Here is a 13,836-nt window from a genome sequence, read left to right as displayed (position 1 = left end):
ATCTCTTTATAGCTGGAGTTGAAGTTTACATTTATGATCCAGGACAACATTTGAGAAGATAGGAGGAATTATTCTCTGAAAAAAGAGATACCATCAAGTATATTGACATTAATTCCATTGAATCTCACATGTGAAGCCAGCTGTCCACCATTTAACCTTCCTCTTGTGTTAGTGTCGGCACCGACCCGTTTTAGGTTTTAAATGCATAAAAGAACCACATAAATTGGTTTATTTGCATCAAGGCTTTATGACTTTGTCAGGAACCTCTATTTCAACAAAATAAAACAAAAACATTTTGTTTCACTAAATTATAAAATGCTCTGGTTGAAATTATGACCTTTGTGTTGTTAGGGTCGGTTTCGACCCGGTTATAAAAATAAGATTATAAAGCAATAATTAGAGCCAAAACTGAAATCATAAGTGCACTGTCAGCCAACACAGTGACAGCCAGCTCCTCTCCCAATCATGTGAGCTTTAGGGGATTCTCATTTTGCATTGTTATCCAGGTCCTTAATATGACTACTGGACTTCAGGGTCACAATATCACTTGTGACAATTTCTTTACCAGCTATGACCTTGGACAAGAACTTCTCAGGAGGAAACTTACCATGGTGGGCACAGTGAAGAAAAATAACCCTGAGCTGCCTGTTGAAATCTTGCAGGTGAAGGACAGGGCTCCACTTTCTGCAAAGTTTGCTTTTACAGACACCACCACTGTTGTCTCATATTGTCCAAAAAAACCCCGGAATGTGATACTTCTACTCTTCACAAAGATGCAGCTGTGTCATCAAGAAGTGACAAAAAGCCCACAATCATCCTCGACTATAACAAAAACAAAGGAGGAGTGGACACCCTGGACAAACTGACTGCCACCTACACTTGCCAGCGAATGACCAGGAGATGGCCAATGGTTGTGTTTTACAACATCCTCGATGTGTCTGCATGTAATGCATTTGTGTTGTGGACCCACATCCACCAAGGGTGGAACTCAACCAAAAATAGCAAGCGGAGAATGTTTCTTGAGGAGCTTGGAAATTCCCTTGTCAATCCACACATTGAGCGAAGGGAACGGGTGCCCCGAGGCCCAGATGCTGCAGCCTTGGTCAGACAACTACAGAGCTCACCTAGCACTCCGTCCACACCATCAGCAACACAAAGAGCATCCTCCTCAGCCAGCCCCCCCTCAACACCAACCAGAACAGCCACAGCCACAACCCCACTCAGGCCACCTGATTCTAAGAGAAAGAGGTGCCAGGTCTGCCCAAGCAGTAAGGACAGAAAGACAAACGTATTGTGCTTCAACTGCAAGAAATATCTCTGCAAAGAACACACTAAAAGTGTAACTTTTTGCCACACATGCATCTAAACACACACACATACACATCCAAGTTCTTTGGAACTAGTAATTGATTTATATTGGTTTGATTTGCTTAATTGGTTGTTGTTTGACCTTGCAAATCTATATTTTGTGTTATGACTTGTTCTGCTCTTTATTTTGTGTTTGTATTAAAGTTCTATTGCTAAAAAAAATACTTTTTAGCCTTTTTCTTGAAGTAAATATATATGGGTCGAAATTGACCCAAACACCATAGATGTTACTATAGTTAATAATATTAAAATTAAAAAATAAATAAAACAAATTTATTTAAGAGATGTGTTCTAATACCCCTCAATAATAGTCAGGTAACACAACAACCCTTTATTTATTTATATGATTCTCTTGAGGTTCATTTTACCATTTTTTAAATTGAAATCGAGGGGTATACTGACAAAGAAAAGGCCCAGAGGCCCACACCAAAAATATTAAAACCAATATTTTCATGGATAAGGGAGCCTAACAAGGTAACCAAGAGATGAGAAACAAATTGGATGATAGATAATTGTTTTTAGTGTATTTTACAGCTGATTTAAGACACGGGTCAAAACCGACCCGTTAACATAAGAGATGGTAACAGAAAGCTAACACAGGAGGAAGGTTAAGCTAATTCCACATCAGAAAAGACAACAGGCCAGCTTTGCAGTATGTGTTTGTACAACCTTTAGCTCCGTCCTTCTTTGCAGATGAGACATTGCACTTCTGAAATGTGAAAAGTGTGTCTTGTGAGACCATGTGGCCTAATGGACAAGGCGTCTGACTTCGGATCAGAAGATTGAGGGTTTGAGTCCCTTCGTGGTTGTTACCTCCATGCTCATTATATGTAAAATGTAGCAGGCAATATTGATGCAAAACTTGACTTAATTCTGCTCAGGTGTAAAGTCAGAAATTCATTTTAGGATGTCCTCCAACAACGCCAGCAAAGACAAGCAGACAGGTGCTCGCACCCAAATATTCATCCAAGAATGCCTACATTTTGAACGCACGGTCCTGGTTTAATTTTGGAAAAATTGATTTTAATAAATCCCTGGAATTATGGCCGGTTAGCTCAGATGGTTAGAGCATGGTGCTAATAACGCCAAGGTCATGGGTTCAATCCCCATACTGGCCAGCATTAGTCGTAAAACAAATCAATCTCTTTATAGCTGAAGTTTACATTTATGATCCAGGACAACATTTAAAAAGATAGAAGGAATTATTCTCTGAATTAAGAGATACCATCAAGTATATTGACATTAATTCCACTGAATCTCACATGTGAAGCCAGCTGTCCACCATTTAAGCTAATTCCACATCTGAAAAGACAACAGGCCAGCTTTGCAGTATGTGTTTGTACAACCTTCAGTTCCGTCCTTCTTTGCAGATGAGCCATTGCACTTCTGAAATGTGAAAAGTGTGTCTTGTGAGACCATGTGGCCTAATGGACAAGGCGTCTGACTTCGGATCAGAAGATTGAGGGTTCGAGTCCCTTCGTGGTTGTTACCTCCATGCTCATTATATGTAAAATGTAGCAGGCAATATTGATGCAAAACTTGACTTAATTCTGCTCAGGTGTAAAGTCAGAAATTCATTTTAGGATATCCTCCAACAACGCCAGCAAAGACAAGCAGACAGGTGCTCGCACCCAAATATTCATCCAAGAATGCCTACATTTTGAACGCACGGTCCTGGTTTAATTTTGGAAAAATTGATTTTAATAAATCCCTGGAATTATGGCCGGTTAGCTCAGATGGTTAGAGCGTGGTGCTAATAACGCCAAGGTCATGGGTTCAATCCCCATACTGGCCAGCATTAGTCGTAAAACAAATCAATCTCTTTATAGCTGGAGTTGAAGTTTACATTTATGATCCAGGACAACATTTAAAAAGATAGAAGGAATTATTCTCTGAATAAAGAGATACCATCAAGTATATTGACATTAATTCCACTGAATCTCACATGTGAAGCCAGCTGTCCACCATTTAAGCTAATTCCACATCAGAAAAGACAACAGGCCAGCTTTGCAGTATGTGTTTGTACAACCTTTAGCGCCGTCCTTCTTTGCAGATGAGCCATTGCACTTCTGAAATGTGAAAAGTGTGTCTTGTGAGACCATGTGGCCTAATGGACAAGGCGTCTGACTTCGGATCAGAAGATTGAGGGTTTGAGTCCCTTCGTGGTTGTTACCTCCATGCTCATTATATGTAAAATGTAGCAGGCAATATTGATGCAAAACTTGACTTAATTCTGCTCAGGTGTAAAGTCAAAAATTCATTTTAGGATATCCTCCAACAACGCCAGCAAAGACAAGCAGACAGGTGCTCGCACCCAAATATTCATCCAAGAATGCCTACATTTTGAACGCACGGTCCTGGTTTAATTTTGGAAAAATTGAGTTGAATAAATCCTTGGAATTATGGCCGGTTAGCTCAGATGGTTAGAGCGTGGTGCTAATAACGCCAAGGTCATGGGTTCAATCCCCATACTGGCCAGCATTAGTCGTAAAACAAATCAATCTCTTTATAGCTGGAGTTGAAGTTTACATTTATGATCCAGGACAACATTTAAAAAGATAGGAGGAATTATTCTCTGAATAAAGAGATACCATCAAGTATATTGACATTAATTCCACTGAATCTCACATGTGAAGCCAGCTGTCCACCATTTAAGCTAATTCCACATCAGAAAAGACAACAGGCCAGCTTTGCAGTATGTGTTTGTACAACCTTTAGCTCCGTCCTTCTTTGCAGATGAGCCATTGCACTTCTGAAATGTGAAAAGTGTGTCTTGTGAGACCATGTGGCCTAATGGACAAGGCGTCTGACTTCGGATCAGAAGATTGAGGGTTCGAGTCCCTTCGTGGTTGTTACCTCCATGCTCATTATATGTAAAATGTAGCAGGCAATATTGATGCAAAACTTGACTTAATTCTGCTCAGGTGTAAAGTCAGAAATTCATTTTAGGATATCCTCCAACAACGCCAGCAAAGACAAGCAGACAGGTGCTCGCACCCAAATATTCATCCAAGAATGCCTACATTTTGAACGCACGGTCCTGGTTTAATTTTGGAAAAATTGAGTTGAATAAATCCTTGGAATTATGGCCGGTTAGCTCAGATGGTTAGAGCGTGGTGCTAATAACGCCAAGGTCATGGGTTCAATCCCCATACTGGCCAGCATTAGTCGTAAAACAAATCAATCTCTTTATAGCTGGAGTTGAAGTTTACATTTATGATCCAGGACAACATTTGAGAAGATAGGAGGAATTATTCTCTGAATAAAGAGATACCATCAAGTATATTGACATTAATTCCACTGAATCTCACATGTGAAGCCAGCTGTCCACCATTTAAGCTAATTCCACATCAGAAAAGACAACAGGCCAGCTTTGCAGTATGTGTTTGTACAACCTTTAGCTCCGTCCTTCTTTGCAGATGAGCCATTGCACTTCTGAAATGTGAAAAGTGTGTCTTGTGAGACCATGTGGCCTAATGGACAAGGCGTCTGACTTCGGATCAGAAGATTGAGGGTTCGAGTCCCTTCGTGGTTGTTACCTCCATGCTCATTATATGTAAAATGTAGCAGGCAATATTGATGCAAAACTTGACTTAATTCTGCTCAGGTGTAAAGTCAGAAATTCATTTTAGGATATCCTCCAACAACGCCAGCAAAGACAAGCAGACAGGTGCTCGCACCCAAATATTCATCCAAGAATGCCTACATTTTGAACGCACGGTCCTGGTTTAATTTTGGAAAAATTGAGTTTAATAAATCCTTGGAATTACGGCCGGTTAGCTCAGATGGTTAGAGCGTGGTGCTAATAACGCCAAGGTCATGGGTTCAATCCCCATACTGGCCAGCATTAGTCGTAAAACAAATCAATCTCTTTATAGCTGGAGTTGAAGTTTACATTTATGATCCAGGACAACTTTAAAAAGATAGAAGGAATTATTCTCTGAATAAAGAGATACCATCAAGTATATTGACATTAATTCCACTGAATCTCACATGTGAAGCCAGCTGTCCACCATTTAAGCTAATTCCACATCTGAAAAGACAACAGGCCAGCTTTGCAGTATGTGTTTGTACAACCTTTAGCTCCGTCCTTCTTTGCAGATGAGCCATTGCACTTCTGAAATGTGAAAAGTGTGTCTTGTGAGACCATGTGGCCTAATGGACAAGGCGTCTGACTTCGGATCAGAAGATTGAGGGTTTGAGTCCCTTCGTGGTTGTTACCTCCATGCTCATTATATGTAAAATGTAGCAGGCAATATTGATGCAAAACTTGACTTAATTCTGCTCAGGTGTAAAGTCAGAAATTCATTTTAGGATATCCTCCAACAACGCCAGCAAAGACAAGCAGACAGGTGCTCGCACCCAAATATTCATCCAAGAATGCCTACATTTTGAACGCACGGTCCTGGTTTAATTTTGGAAAAATTTAGTTTAATAAATCCTTGGAATTACGGCCGGTTAGCTCAGATGGTTAGAGCGTGGTGCTAATAACGCCAAGGTCATGGGTTCAATCCCCATACTGGCCAGCATTAGTCGTAAAACAAATCAATCTCTTTATAGCTGGAGTTGAAGTTTACATTTATGATCCAGGACAACATTTAAAAAGATAGAAGGAATTATTCTCTGAATAAAGAGATACCATCAAGTATATTGACATTAATTCCACTGAATCTCACATGTGAAGCCAGCTGTCCACCATTTAAGCTAATTCCACATCTGAAAAGACAACAGGCCAGCTTTGCAGTATGTGTTTGTACAACCTTTAGCTCCGTCCTTCTTTGCAGATGAGCCATTGCACTTCTGAAATGTGAAAAGTGTGTCTTGTGAGACCATGTGGCCTAATGGACAAGGCGTCTGACTTCGGATCAGAAGATTGAGGGTTCGAGTCCCTTCGTGGTTGTTACCTCCATGCTCATTATATGTAAAATGTAGCAGGCAATATTGATGCAAAACTTGACTTAATTCTGCTCAGGTGTAAAGTCAGAAATTCATTTTAGGATATCCTCCAACAACGCCAGCAAAGACAAGCAGACAGGTGCTCGCACCCAAATATTCATCCAAGAATGCCTACATTTTGAACGCACGGTCCTGGTTTAATTTTGGAAAAATTTAGTTTAATAAATCCTTGGAATTACGGCCGGTTAGCTCAGATGGTTAGAGCGTGGTGCTAATAACGCCAAGGTCATGGGTTCAATCCCCATACTGGCTAGCATTAGTCGTAAAACAAATCAATCTCTTTATAGCTGGAGTTGAAGTTTACATTTATGATCCAGGACAACATTTAAAAGATAGAAGGAATTATTCTCTGAATAAAGAGATACCATCAAGTATATTGACATTAATTCCACTGAATCTCACATGTGAAGCCAGCTGTCCACCATTTAAGCTAATTCCACATCTGAAAAGACAACAGGCCAGCTTTGCAGTATGTGTTTGTACAACCTTTAGCTCCGTCCTTCTTTGCAGATGAGCCATTGCACTTCTGAAATGTGAAAAGTGTGTCTTGTGAGACCATGTGGCCTAATGGACAAGGCGTCTGACTTCGGATCAGAAGATTGAGGGTTCGAGTCCCTTCGTGGTTGTTACCTCCATGCTCATTATATGTAAAATGTAGCAGGCAATATTGATGCAAAACTTGACTTAATTCTGCTCAGGTGTAAAGTCAGAAATTCATTTTAGGATATCCTCCAACAACGCCAGCAAAGACAAGCAGACAGGTGCTCGCACCCAAATATTCATCCAAGAATGCCTACATTTTGAACGCACGGTCCTGGTATAATTTTGGAAAAATTGAGTTTAATAAATCCTGGAATTACGGCCGGTTAGCTCAGATGGTTAGAGCGTGGTGCTAATAACGCCAAGGTCATGGGTTCAATCCCCATACTGGCCAGCATTAGTCGTAAAACAAATCAATCTCTTTATAGCTGGAGTTGAAGTTTACATTTATGATCCAGGACAACATTTAAAAAGATAGAAGGAATTATTCTCTGAATAAAGAGATACCATCAAGTATATTGACATTAATTCCACTGAATCTCACATGTGAAGCCAGCTGTCCACCATTTAAGCTAATTCCACATCTGAAAAGACAACAGGCCAGCTTTGCAGTATGTGTTTGTACAACCTTTAGCTCCGTCCTTCTTTGCAGATGAGCCATTGCACTTCTGAAATGTGAAAAGTGTGTCTTGTGAGACCATGTGGCCTAATGGACAAGGCGTCTGACTTCGGATCAGAAGATTGAGGGTTCGAGTCCCTTCGTGGTTGTTACCTCCATGCTCATTATATGTAAAATGTAGCAGGCAATATTGATGCAAAACTTGACTTAATTCTGCTCAGGTGTAAAGTCAGAAATTCATTTTAGGATATCCTCCAACAACGCCAGCAAAGACAAGCAGACAGGTGCTCGCACCCAAATATTCATCCAAGAATGCCTACATTTTGAACGCACGGTCCTGGTTTAATTTTGGAAAAATTGATTTTAATAAATCCTTGGAATTACGGCCGGTTAGCTCAGATGGTTAGAGCGTGGTGCTAATAACGCCAAGGTCATGGGTTCAATCCCCATACTGGCCAGCATTAGTCGTAAAACAAATCAATCTCTTTATAGCTGGAGTTGAAGTTTACATTTATGATCCAGGACAACATTAAAAAAGATAGAAGGAATTATTCTCTGAATAAAGAGATACCATCAAGTATATTGACATTAATTCCACTGAATCTCACATGTGAAGCCAGCTGTCCACCATTTAAGCTAATTCCACATCAGAAAAGACAACAGGCCAGCTTTGCAGTATGTGTTTGTACAACCTTTAGCTCCGTCCTTCTTTGCAGATGAGCCATTGCACTTCTGAAATGTGAAAAGTGTGTCTTGTGAGACCATGTGGCCTAATGGACAAGGCGTCTGACTTCGGATCAGAAGATTGAGGGTTTGAGTCCCTTCGTGGTTGTGACCTCCATGCTCATTATATGTAAAATGTAGCAGGCAATATTGATGCAAAACTTGACTTAATTCTGCTCAGGTGTAAAGTCAGAAATTCATTTTAGGATATCCTCCAACAACGCCAGCAAAGACAAGCAGACAGGTGCTCGCACCCAAATATTCATCCAAGAATGCCTACATTTTGAACGCACGGTCCTGGTTTAATTTTGGAAAAATTGAGTTTAATAAATCCTTGGAATTATGGCCGGTTAGCTCAGATGGTTAGAGCGTGGTGCTAATAACGCCAAGGTCATGGGTTCAATCCCCATACTGGCCAGCATTAGTCGTAAAACAAATCAATCTCTTTATAGCTGGAGTTGAAGTTTACATTTATGATCCAGGACAACATTAAAAAAGATAGAAGGAATTATTCTCTGAATAAAGAGATACCATCAAGTATATTGACATTAATTCCACTGAATCTCACATGTGAAGCCAGCTGTCCACCATTTAAGCTAATTCCACATCTGAAAAGACAACAGGCCAGCTTTGCAGTATGTGTTTGTACAACCTTTAGCTCCGTCCTTCTTTGCAGATGAGCCATTGCACTTCTGAAATGTGAAAAGTGTGTCTTGTGAGACCATGTGGCCTAATGGACAAGGCGTCTGACTTTGGATCAGAAGATTGAGGTTTTGAGTCTCTTCGTGGTTGTTACCTCCATGCTCATTATATGTAAAATGTAGCAGGCAATATTGATGCAAAACTTGACTTAATTCTGCTCAGGTGTAAAGTCAGAAATTCATTTTAGGATATCCTCCAACAACGCCAGCAAAGACAAGCAGACAGGTGCTCGCACCCAAATATTCATCCAAGAATGCCTACATTTTGAACGCACGGTCCTGGTTTAATTTTGGAAAAATTGAGTTTAATAAATCCTTGGAATTATGGCCGGTTAGCTCAGATGGTTAGAGCGTGGTGCTAATAACGCCAAGGTCATGGGTTCAATCCCCATACTGGCCAGCATTAGTCGTAAAACAAATCAATCTCTTTATAGCTGGAGTTGAAGTTTACATTTATGATCCAGGACAACATTTAAAAAGATAGAAGGAATTATTCTCTGAATAAAGAGATACCATCAAGTATATTGACATTAATTCCACTGAATCTCACATGTGAAGCCAGCTGTCCACCATTTAAGCTAATTCCACATCAGAAAAGACAACAGGCCAGCTTTGCAGTATGTGTTTGTACAACCTTTAGCTCCGTCCTTCTTTGCAGATGAGCCATTGCACTTCTGAAATGTGAAAAGTGTGTCTTGTGAGACCATGTGGCCTAATGGACAAGGCGTCTGACTTCGGATCAGAAGATTGAGGGTTTGAGTCCCTTCGTGGTTGTTACCTCCATGCTCATTATATGTAAAATGTAGCAGGCAATATTGATGCAAAACTTGACTTAATTCTGCTCAGGTGTAAAGTCAGAAATTCATTTTAGGATATCCTCCAACAACGCCAGCAAAGACAAGCAGACAGGTGCTCGCACCCAAATATTCATCCAAGAATGCCTACATTTTGAACGCACGGTCCTGGTTTAATTTTGGAAAAATTGATTTTAATAAATCCCTGGAATTACGGCCGGTTAGCTCAGATGGTTAGAGCGTGGTGCTAATAACGCCAAGGTCATGGGTTCAATCCCCATACTGGCCAGCATTAGTCGTAAAACAAATCAATCTCTTTATAGCTGGAGTTGAAGTTTACATTTATGATCCAGGACAACATTTAAAAAGATAGAAGGAATTATTCTCTGAATAAAGAGATACCATCAAGTATATTGACATTAATTCCACTGAATCTCACATGTGAAGCCAGCTGTCCACCATTTAAGCTAATTCCACATCAGAAAAGACAACAGGCCAGCTTTGCAGTATGTGTTTGTACAACCTTTAGCTCCGTCCTTCTTTGCAGATGAGCCATTGCACTTCTGAAATGTGAAAAGTGTGTCTTGTGAGACCATGTGGCCTAATGGACAAGGCGTCTGACTTCGGATCAGAAGATTGAGGGTTTGAGTCCCTTCGTGGTTGTTACCTCCATGCTCATTATATGTAAAATGTAGCAGGCAATATTGATGCAAAACTTGACTTAATTCTGCTCAGGTGTAAAGTCAGAAATTCATTTTAGGATATCCTCCAACAACGCCAGCAAAGACAAGCAGACAGGTGCTCGCACCCAAATATTCATCCAAGAATGCCTACATTTTGAACGCACGGTCCTGGTTTAATTTTGGAAAAATTGAGTTTAATAAATCCTTGGAATTATGGCCGGTTAGCTCAGATGGTTAGAGCGTGGTGCTAATAACGCCAAGGTCATGGGTTCAATCCCCATACTGGCCAGCATTAGTCGTAAAACAAATCAATCTCTTTATAGCTGGAGTTGAAGTTTACATTTATGATCCAGGACAACATTTAAAAAGATAGAAGGAATTATTCTCTGAATAAAGAGATACCATCAAGTATATTGACATTAATTCCACTGAATCTCACATGTGAAGCCAGCTGTCCACCATTTAAGCTAATTCCACATCTGAAAAGACAACAGGCCAGCTTTGCAGTATGTGTTTGTACAACCTTTAGCTCCGTCCTTCTTTGCAGATGAGCCATTGCACTTCTGAAATGTGAAAAGTGTGTCTTGTGAGACCATGTGGCCTAATGGACAAGGCGTCTGACTTCGGATCAGAAGATTGAGGGTTCGAGTCCCTTCGTGGTTGTTACCTCCATGCTCATTATATGTAAAATGTAGCAGGCAATATTGATGCAAAACTTGACTTAATTCTGCTCAGGTGTAAAGTCAGAAATTCATTTTAGGATATCCTCCAACAACGCCAGCAAAGACAAGCAGACAGGTGCTCGCACCCAAATATTCATCCAAGAATGCCTACATTTTGAACGCACGGTCCTGGTTTAATTTTGGAAAAATTGATTTTAATAAATCCCTGGAATTACGGCCGGTTAGCTCAGATGGTTAGAGCGTGGTGCTAATAACGCCAAGGTCATGGGTTCAATCCCCATACTGGCCAGCATTAGTCGTAAAACAAATCAATCTCTTTATAGCTGGAGTTGAAGTTTACATTTATGATCCAGGACAACATTTGAGAAGATAGGAGGAATTATTCTCTGAAAAAAGAGATACCATCAAGTATATTGACATTAATTCCACTGAATCTCACATGTGAAGCCAGCTGTCCACCATTTAAGCTAATTCCACATCAGAAAAGACAACAGGCCAGCTTTGCAGTATGTGTTTGTACAACCTTTAGCTCCGTCCTTCTTTGCAGATGAGCCATTGCACTTCTGAAATGTGAAAAGTGTGTCTTGTGAGACCATGTGGCCTAATGGACAAGGCGTCTGACTTCGGATCAGAAGATTGAGGGTTCGAGTCCCTTCGTGGTTGTTACCTCCATGCTCATTATATGTAAAATGTAGCAGGCAATATTGATGCAAAACTTGACTTAATTCTGCTCAGGTGTAAAGTCAGAAATTCATTTTAGGATATCCTCCAACAACGCCAGCATAGACAAGCAGACAGGTGCTCGCACCCAAATATTCATCCAAGAATGCCTACATTTTGAACGCACGGTCCTGGTTTAATTTTGGAAAAATTGAGTTAAATAAATCCTTGGAATTATGGCCGGTTAGCTCAGATGGTTAGAGCGTGGTGCTAATAACGCCAAGGTCATGGGTTCAATCCCCATACTGGCCAGCATTAGTCGTAAAACAAATCAATCTCTTTACAGCTGGAGTTGAAGTTTACATTTATGATCCAGGACAACATTAAAAATGATAGAAGGAATTATTCTCTGAATAAAGAGATACCATCAAGTATATTGACATTAATTCCACTGAATCTCACATGTGAAGCCAGCTGTCCACCATTTAAGCTAATTCCACATCAGAAAAGACAACAGGCCAGCTTTGCAGTATGTGTTTGTACAACCTTTAGCTCCGTCCTTCTTTGCAGATGAGCCATTGCACTTCTGAAATGTGAAAAGTGTGTCTTGTGAGACCATGTGGCCTAATGGACAAGGCGTCTGACTTCGGATCAGAAGATTGAGGGTTCGAGTCCCTTCGTGGTTGTTACCTCCATGCTCATTATATGTAAAATGTAGCAGGCAATATTGATGCAAAACTTGACTTAATTCTGCTCAGGTGTAAAGTCAGAAATTCATTTTAGGATATCCTCCAACAACGCCAGCAAAGACAAGCAGACAGGTGCTCGCACCCAAATATTCATCCAAGAATGCCTACATTTTGAACGCACGGTCCTGGTTTAATTTTGGAAAAATTGATTTTAATAAATCCCTGGAATTACGGCCGGTTAGCTCAGATGGTTAGAGCGTGGTGCTAATAACGCCAAGGTCATGGGTTCAATCCCCATACTGGCCAGCATTAGTCGTAAAACAAATCAATCTCTTTATAGCTGGAGTTGAAGTTTACATTTATGATCCAGGACAACATTTAGAAAGATAGGAGGAATTATTCTCTGAAAAAAGAGATACCATCAAGTATATTGACATTAATTCCACTGAATCTCACATGTGAAGCCAGCTGTCCACCATTTAAGCTAATTCCACATCAGAAAAGACAACAGGCCAGCTTTGCAGTATGTGTTTGTACAACCTTTAGCTCCGTCCTTCTTTGCAGATGAGCCATTGCACTTCTGAAATGTGAAAAGTGTGTCTTGTGAGACCATGTGGCCTAATGGACAAGGCGTCTGACTTCGGATCAGAAGATTGAGGGTTTGAGTCCCTTCGTGGTTGTGACCTCCATGCTCATTATATGTAAAATGTAGCAGGCAATATTGATGCAAAACTTGACTTAATTCTGCTCAGGTGTAAAGTCAGAAATTCATTTTAGGATATCCTCCAACAACGCCAGCAAAGACAAGCAGACAGGTGCTCGCACCCAAATATTCATCCAAGAATGCCTACATTTTGAACGCACGGTCCTGGTTTAATTTTGGAAAAATTGAGTTTAATAAATCCCTTGGAATTACTGGCCGGTTAGCTCAGATGGTTAGAGCGTGGTGCTAATAACGCCAAGGTCATGGGTTCAATCCCCATACTGGCCAGCATTAGTCGTAAAACAAATCAATCTCTTTATAGCTGGAGTTGAAGTTTACATTTATGATCCAGGACAACATTTAAAAAGATAGAAGGAATTATTCTCTGAATAAAGAGATACCATCAAGTATATTGACATTAATTCCACTGAATCTCACATGTGAAGCCAGCTGTCCACCATTTAAGCTAATTCCACATCAGAAAAGACAACAGGCCAGCTTTGCAGTATGTGTTTGTACAACCTTTAGCTCCGTCCTTCTTTGCAGATGAGCCATTGCACTTCTGAAATGTGAAAAGTGTGTCTTGTGAGACCATGTGGCCTAATGGACAAGGCGTCTGACTTCGGATCAGAAGATTGAGGGTTCGAGTCCCTTCGTGGTTGTTACCTCCATGCTCATTATATGTAAAATGTAGCAGGCAATATTGATGCAAAACTG

At 40.5% G+C, this 13,836-nt stretch overlaps 34 non-coding genes across 34 annotated transcripts; all 34 read left to right on the top strand.

Annotated features, from left to right (window-relative positions):
* The first annotated feature begins 2,104 nt into the window (after positions 1-2,104).
* Positions 2,105-2,177, top strand: trnar-ucg. The gene has a single exon. It is a non-coding gene; the product is annotated as a tRNA-Arg (tRNA).
* Positions 2,178-2,412: 235 nt separating this feature from the next.
* On the top strand, positions 2,413-2,486 carry trnai-aau. Its single transcript has one exon. It is a non-coding gene; the product is annotated as a tRNA-Ile (tRNA).
* Positions 2,487-2,781: 295 nt separating this feature from the next.
* On the top strand, positions 2,782-2,854 carry trnar-ucg. The gene has a single exon. It is a non-coding gene; the product is annotated as a tRNA-Arg (tRNA).
* A 235-nt stretch (positions 2,855-3,089) lies between these two features.
* On the top strand, positions 3,090-3,163 carry trnai-aau. The gene has a single exon. It is a non-coding gene; the product is annotated as a tRNA-Ile (tRNA).
* Positions 3,164-3,464: 301 nt separating this feature from the next.
* trnar-ucg lies at positions 3,465-3,537 on the top strand. Its single transcript has one exon. It is a non-coding gene; the product is annotated as a tRNA-Arg (tRNA).
* Positions 3,538-3,772: 235 nt separating this feature from the next.
* trnai-aau lies at positions 3,773-3,846 on the top strand. Its single transcript has one exon. It is a non-coding gene; the product is annotated as a tRNA-Ile (tRNA).
* A 301-nt stretch (positions 3,847-4,147) lies between these two features.
* Positions 4,148-4,220, top strand: trnar-ucg. The gene has a single exon. It is a non-coding gene; the product is annotated as a tRNA-Arg (tRNA).
* A 235-nt stretch (positions 4,221-4,455) lies between these two features.
* Positions 4,456-4,529, top strand: trnai-aau. Its single transcript has one exon. It is a non-coding gene; the product is annotated as a tRNA-Ile (tRNA).
* Positions 4,530-4,830: 301 nt separating this feature from the next.
* On the top strand, positions 4,831-4,903 carry trnar-ucg. The gene has a single exon. It is a non-coding gene; the product is annotated as a tRNA-Arg (tRNA).
* Positions 4,904-5,138: 235 nt separating this feature from the next.
* Positions 5,139-5,212, top strand: trnai-aau. Its single transcript has one exon. It is a non-coding gene; the product is annotated as a tRNA-Ile (tRNA).
* A 300-nt stretch (positions 5,213-5,512) lies between these two features.
* On the top strand, positions 5,513-5,585 carry trnar-ucg. The gene has a single exon. It is a non-coding gene; the product is annotated as a tRNA-Arg (tRNA).
* Positions 5,586-5,820: 235 nt separating this feature from the next.
* Positions 5,821-5,894, top strand: trnai-aau. The gene has a single exon. It is a non-coding gene; the product is annotated as a tRNA-Ile (tRNA).
* Positions 5,895-6,195: 301 nt separating this feature from the next.
* Positions 6,196-6,268, top strand: trnar-ucg. Its single transcript has one exon. It is a non-coding gene; the product is annotated as a tRNA-Arg (tRNA).
* Positions 6,269-6,503: 235 nt separating this feature from the next.
* trnai-aau lies at positions 6,504-6,577 on the top strand. The gene has a single exon. It is a non-coding gene; the product is annotated as a tRNA-Ile (tRNA).
* Positions 6,578-6,877: 300 nt separating this feature from the next.
* Positions 6,878-6,950, top strand: trnar-ucg. The gene has a single exon. It is a non-coding gene; the product is annotated as a tRNA-Arg (tRNA).
* Positions 6,951-7,184: 234 nt separating this feature from the next.
* On the top strand, positions 7,185-7,258 carry trnai-aau. The gene has a single exon. It is a non-coding gene; the product is annotated as a tRNA-Ile (tRNA).
* Positions 7,259-7,559: 301 nt separating this feature from the next.
* Positions 7,560-7,632, top strand: trnar-ucg. Its single transcript has one exon. It is a non-coding gene; the product is annotated as a tRNA-Arg (tRNA).
* A 235-nt stretch (positions 7,633-7,867) lies between these two features.
* Positions 7,868-7,941, top strand: trnai-aau. The gene has a single exon. It is a non-coding gene; the product is annotated as a tRNA-Ile (tRNA).
* A 301-nt stretch (positions 7,942-8,242) lies between these two features.
* trnar-ucg lies at positions 8,243-8,315 on the top strand. The gene has a single exon. It is a non-coding gene; the product is annotated as a tRNA-Arg (tRNA).
* Positions 8,316-8,550: 235 nt separating this feature from the next.
* On the top strand, positions 8,551-8,624 carry trnai-aau. Its single transcript has one exon. It is a non-coding gene; the product is annotated as a tRNA-Ile (tRNA).
* A 609-nt stretch (positions 8,625-9,233) lies between these two features.
* trnai-aau lies at positions 9,234-9,307 on the top strand. Its single transcript has one exon. It is a non-coding gene; the product is annotated as a tRNA-Ile (tRNA).
* A 301-nt stretch (positions 9,308-9,608) lies between these two features.
* trnar-ucg lies at positions 9,609-9,681 on the top strand. The gene has a single exon. It is a non-coding gene; the product is annotated as a tRNA-Arg (tRNA).
* A 235-nt stretch (positions 9,682-9,916) lies between these two features.
* Positions 9,917-9,990, top strand: trnai-aau. The gene has a single exon. It is a non-coding gene; the product is annotated as a tRNA-Ile (tRNA).
* Positions 9,991-10,291: 301 nt separating this feature from the next.
* Positions 10,292-10,364, top strand: trnar-ucg. Its single transcript has one exon. It is a non-coding gene; the product is annotated as a tRNA-Arg (tRNA).
* Positions 10,365-10,599: 235 nt separating this feature from the next.
* Positions 10,600-10,673, top strand: trnai-aau. The gene has a single exon. It is a non-coding gene; the product is annotated as a tRNA-Ile (tRNA).
* Positions 10,674-10,974: 301 nt separating this feature from the next.
* On the top strand, positions 10,975-11,047 carry trnar-ucg. Its single transcript has one exon. It is a non-coding gene; the product is annotated as a tRNA-Arg (tRNA).
* A 235-nt stretch (positions 11,048-11,282) lies between these two features.
* trnai-aau lies at positions 11,283-11,356 on the top strand. Its single transcript has one exon. It is a non-coding gene; the product is annotated as a tRNA-Ile (tRNA).
* Positions 11,357-11,657: 301 nt separating this feature from the next.
* trnar-ucg lies at positions 11,658-11,730 on the top strand. The gene has a single exon. It is a non-coding gene; the product is annotated as a tRNA-Arg (tRNA).
* A 235-nt stretch (positions 11,731-11,965) lies between these two features.
* trnai-aau lies at positions 11,966-12,039 on the top strand. The gene has a single exon. It is a non-coding gene; the product is annotated as a tRNA-Ile (tRNA).
* Positions 12,040-12,340: 301 nt separating this feature from the next.
* trnar-ucg lies at positions 12,341-12,413 on the top strand. Its single transcript has one exon. It is a non-coding gene; the product is annotated as a tRNA-Arg (tRNA).
* Positions 12,414-12,648: 235 nt separating this feature from the next.
* trnai-aau lies at positions 12,649-12,722 on the top strand. The gene has a single exon. It is a non-coding gene; the product is annotated as a tRNA-Ile (tRNA).
* A 301-nt stretch (positions 12,723-13,023) lies between these two features.
* On the top strand, positions 13,024-13,096 carry trnar-ucg. The gene has a single exon. It is a non-coding gene; the product is annotated as a tRNA-Arg (tRNA).
* Positions 13,097-13,333: 237 nt separating this feature from the next.
* Positions 13,334-13,407, top strand: trnai-aau. Its single transcript has one exon. It is a non-coding gene; the product is annotated as a tRNA-Ile (tRNA).
* Positions 13,408-13,708: 301 nt separating this feature from the next.
* Positions 13,709-13,781, top strand: trnar-ucg. Its single transcript has one exon. It is a non-coding gene; the product is annotated as a tRNA-Arg (tRNA).
* The last annotated feature ends 55 nt before the right edge of the window (positions 13,782-13,836 follow it).

Source organism: Cyclopterus lumpus, chromosome 22 (assembly GCF_009769545.1).
Source record: "Cyclopterus lumpus isolate fCycLum1 chromosome 22, fCycLum1.pri, whole genome shotgun sequence".
Classification (NCBI taxonomy): domain Eukaryota; kingdom Metazoa; phylum Chordata; class Actinopteri; order Perciformes; family Cyclopteridae; genus Cyclopterus; species Cyclopterus lumpus.
The sequence above is the reverse complement of the archived record's forward strand: the minus strand, read 5'-3'. Positions and strand labels throughout refer to the sequence as shown.